Source organism: Otolemur garnettii, unplaced genomic scaffold (genome assembly GCF_000181295.1).
Source record: "Otolemur garnettii isolate 467f Iridium unplaced genomic scaffold, OtoGar3 scaffold00087, whole genome shotgun sequence".
Lineage (NCBI taxonomy): Eukaryota > Metazoa > Chordata > Mammalia > Primates > Galagidae > Otolemur > Otolemur garnettii.
In genome coordinates, this window is record NW_003852482.1 from 5793817 (window position 1) to 5798560 (window position 4744).

The following is a 4744-nucleotide window of genomic DNA, read 5'->3' on the forward strand; positions in this document are numbered from 1 at the left end:
AACCCGCCACCTTAGGTGTATGTGGCTGGCGCCTTAGCCGCTTGAGCCACAGGCGCCGAGCCTCAGTTCATTTCTTTAGAGCAGTGGTTCTCAACCTTCCTAATGCCATAACCCTTAAATACAGTTCCTGTGGGTCGTGACCCACAGGTTGAGAACTGCTGCTTTAGAGTATCACTTCTAGGTCTGCCTGGTAAGAGAAACAGTCCTGCCTTGTTGGGGTCTCTGTCAGAGCTCAGTGAGGAGTAACATTTGTTGTTGACACATCCCCTCAGAAATAAGGCGGTTGGCTGGCTGTGGGAGGGTACTGGACTGGGAGTCAGTGACTTGGGTTCCCCAGCCTTCCTGTGAAACCTTGGGGAAAGTCTTTTTTCTCTGGACTGGACTGCTGTTTCCCCATTTTGTTGTAATGAATTGAACTAGCTCAGTGGTTCTTAACCTTTTGGAACTCTTCAAGGCTTTGGTGAAAGCCATAGACTTGAGAAAAATAAACACACACGGCTTTCCCAACACCTTCTCACCCACCGAGCCCTGGGAGACGAAGTCCTGGACCCGTAAGGCCCTACCCCTCTGTGTATGCAGCTCAGCAGTACAGAGTCTTTGCACTTGCTGTGCTTCTGCCCAGAATGCTCTCTGCCCCTCTGCTTGATCCACTGCTGCTTATCCTCCCGAGTTTCCCCTGCCCTGACCTCACAGATTAGATCAGGTCACCCTGCTAGACACACTTCCCGACCCCGAACTTCCCAGCTCTGATCACAGCAGTAACTCAGTATTTTTTGCGCATGTTATCTGACTCTGCCTAAGCTTTGTGCTGGTATTTGTTGAATAAATCTCTGAGGCCCCACCAGCAGTAACATTCTGGGAGTGATCTGGGAGTAGGTGCCAGCGTGTCGTGTCGTAAGAGAGTCCTGAGTTTTTGTTTCCTCTGACACTACATGCAATGTGTCTTTGCCTTTGATGGTTTCTTCCAGGGCTGGGCAGGGAAGTCACTTCAAAGCAGAGTCTAGAGGACCCAGAAAAGTGACTCCTAGACTTTCTGCCTCAGTTCTCTGCTGCCTGACCTCCAGGCTGGTCATCTGCCTTGTTTATGCTCTGGACCGAACTGGAACTCCCACTTGGAACATTCCCACAGTGCTTGGTGCTTCCTCATATTGTTGTATTTTTCTCTAGGAGGGAAGTGACCAACATCAGACTTTCCTCCCAGCAGACAAATTCCGTACACAAAGCTTGGTGTCAGCTACCGGGTACTTGCCTGAGAGCCCAGCCTCTTCTTGCCTCTTCTTTGGTCTGGATGGGTGAACGTGTGCGTTGCGGGGGTCCATTGACCTCTCCCTTCTAAGACATTTCAATTTAAAAAAAAAACCCAAACCCACTGCCGACGTGAGTGATACCTCACAGAACTCTATCCTGGATTTCTGGGGAATCCAGAGATCTCTTGTGTGCAGGGGAGGCTCTCCCTACCCCTAATGTGTCAGACTGCAGGGGCCATGGTGTCTCCTCTCTAGCTTACATCACTTTCCACAATCAAAAGATTATTCCCAAGGTACACATGTTTGTAAGTGAAATTTTATCTTAATTATACTCAGATAATGAGTTATCTAATATGAGAATGTTGCAGAGGATCTTATGATATGAAGGGAAGATTCCTAAGTGAGGGCACCTCATTTTTCTTCAGCGTACGTAGTATGGCATTTAAAGCTTGGAGGTTTATAGGTGGTAACTCTCAAAACAGCAACAATACTTATGCATATCAAGTGTCTGCAGTGTGCCAGCACTTTCAAACATCTTGGTTAACCTTTAAGCTATGAAATACATGGCGTATTTGTACACGTTTTACGTATATGAATAAATAAAATTCAGAGAGGTTAGGTTTCTGTTTCAAAGTTGCCTGGCTAGAAAGTGCCCACATGAAGATTCGAACCAGGCTCTAGCTGTTCTCCAAAGCCAGTTCCTTCCCACTGCCCTCCCACTAGTCACGAGGAAATGGGTGGCAAAAATATTTCTAACCCAGGATATAAATTGGGGGCTAGATCCAGTCCTCTGGCCAAATATGTAGGCTTGAGCCTTGCTCCCTCCCTGGGGAATCTGTAAAATGGAAGAGGGGCTCGTTGGAGGCAATGATCTTTGTTACTTTGGGCCTTACAGGGATGGGGGGCTTGTAACACCTCAGGGAGTGACTTTAATAACTCGTGGTCAAATAGAGTCTGCTTGGAAAAAATACTGCCTCAGTGTTCTTGAAACATTTGTGTTAAACTCTGAAACGTCACACTGGCCATGCAGTGAGACTTCTGCCTCTGGGACAGTTCATTTTTATTCAGAGTCTCATGCTGTCATCCTAAAAGGTGCCCTGGAGGTAGGTCACTTACTTTTCCTGGGGGTTGCAAGCATATTCACGTTTGGGAATGACTCTAAAAGACACTTTCTGAGCTAGGGATTAGTGAGGAATCCTCAAGAATAAGCTCCTATCCTGTTTATCTCCCCTACCTCCCACTCCTGCATAGTTCACATTCAAAGCATTCTGGGGGGCCTTGATTACCTGAGAAGCAGTTGAACCATAGGGTCCTCAAAAGCTGTTCTCTCAAGTTCATCAGCGAATTAATTGTTTGGGACTTAAGATGTATTTTCTCATGCAAGCACTGTTCTGAGTATGTCAACCCCTAACTAAAACATGGGCGATCTCTCCTGAGCCCGGGTTATATGTAAGGAACTGCCACAGACACAGCTCCTGACTTAGAAAACTTTACAGCAGTGGTTCTCAACCTGTGGGTCATGAGCCACAGGAACTGTATTAAAGGGTTGCGGCATTAGGAAGGTCGAGAACCACTGCTTTACAGACTAAGAAGGGAATTAAAGATGTGGAAGAATCTCCAGGGGTGGAGAAAGTGGATGAAACAGTGCTCTAGGCGGCCCACACCCTATGACTCTGGCTAGGAGAGGAGACTTTACTTATGGATTAGGAACTCTGGCTAATGTACTTCGGAGGTTGGGAGTGGAGAATTCTCTTCTGCTTGTTACTTCATAAGAGACTTTTTTTTTTTTTTTTTGAGACAGAGCCTCAAGCTGTCCCCCTGGGCAGAGTGCCGTGGCATTACAGCTCACAGGAACCTCCAACTCCTGGGCTCAAGCGAGTCTCCTGCCTCTGCCTCCCAAGTAGCTGGGACCACAGGCGCCCGCCACAATGCCCGGCTATTTTTTGGTTGCAGCCGTCATTGTTGTTTGGCGGGTCTGGGCTGGGGATTCGAACCCGCCACCTTAGGTGTACGTGGCTGGCGCCTTAGCCGGTTGAGCTATAGGCGCCGAGCCTCATAAGAGACTTTTAAAGCATCTACTGTGGGCCAGGTATTCTATTCAACTATTCGGTTTCAGTGGACCTTCTGGCATGGTGGGGTGTCTGGCTCTTTTCTTTTTTTTTAAATTTTTTTTAGACAGAGTCTTACTTTATTGTCCTTATAGAGTGCTATGGCATCACACAGCTCACAGCAACCTCCAACTCTTGGGCTTAGGTGATTTTCCTGCCTCAGCCTCCTGAGTAGCTGGGACTACAGGCGCCTGCCACAACGCTCGGCTATTTTTTTGTTGCAGTTTGGCCAGGGCTGGGTTTGAACCTGCCACCCTTGGTATATGGGGCCGGCACCCTACTCACTGAGCCACAGGCACCGCCCAGCCCTTTTCTTTTTCTGTTTTGTGGTTGCCACTTAATTTGGGTAAGAGCTCAGGGAGGGAAGTAGGGGCCTTCTTACATTTGCTTTTTCCTGCTGTGTCAGTGGAGAGGTGAAACATATGTGCTATTTATTTGCTTTGCCAAGTTTGCAATCTCTTTATTATTTTGTAAAAATTATTTCTATACTGGCAGATCAAAATAGGAAGTCTTAAGATCTTGTACAGATTTGGATTTGTCTTTGTTCATGTTGCATAAATTGGTAAGATTCTTTCTCCTTCAGAACAAGCAGAGGCTGGTATAACGTAATGGCCTCCTCTAGTGCCCAGAAGTTATGACAGAGGATTAAGTGCTTCTTAAACTCAGTCTCTGGTTTTGTAGTTTGTTTTGAAATGTTGTCTTCAAATTTTTTTTTGTTGTTGTTGAGACAGAGTCTCACTTTGTCACTTTCTGTAGAGTGCTGTGGCATCACACAGTTCACAGCAACCGCCAACTCCTGGGCTTAGGTGATTCTCTTGCCTCAGCCTCCTGAGTAGCTGGGACTACAGGCGCCCACCACAACACCTGGCTGTTTTTTTGTTGCAGTTTGGCCAGGGCCAGGTTTGAACCCGTCAGCCTTGGTGTATGGGGCCGGTGCCCTACCAACGGAGCCATAGGTGCCACCTTGTCTTCAGTTTTTTCTCCAGTTTTATACTTCTCGTTCATATTGTACCATCCAGTTCCATAGAATAAATTTACTTTGGTACCTTTGGTTAAATTGCCTGAAGCCAGAAATCTGCCGTCTGAGTTAATGTAGTTTCACAGTCTAAGTTTATAAAAGTGATGTATATTCGGCACGGGCTTTTAAGTGTCAGGCAGCATGCTGAGAACTTCACAAACATTCTTTTTTATTTGATCCTCATTATAGCTGAGGAAGTGGGACTGAGACTAAGCCCATTTAACAGTGGAGGAAATTGAGACGGCTATGCTCAGCTGGCCAGCCTGGTGGCAGAGCCAGGATTTGAACCCTGGTGGCTGGGCTCCAGAACCTATGTTCTTACTCATTATGCTACAGGGGGTTCTTTAAGAGCTTTTCTTTCTTTTTTTTTT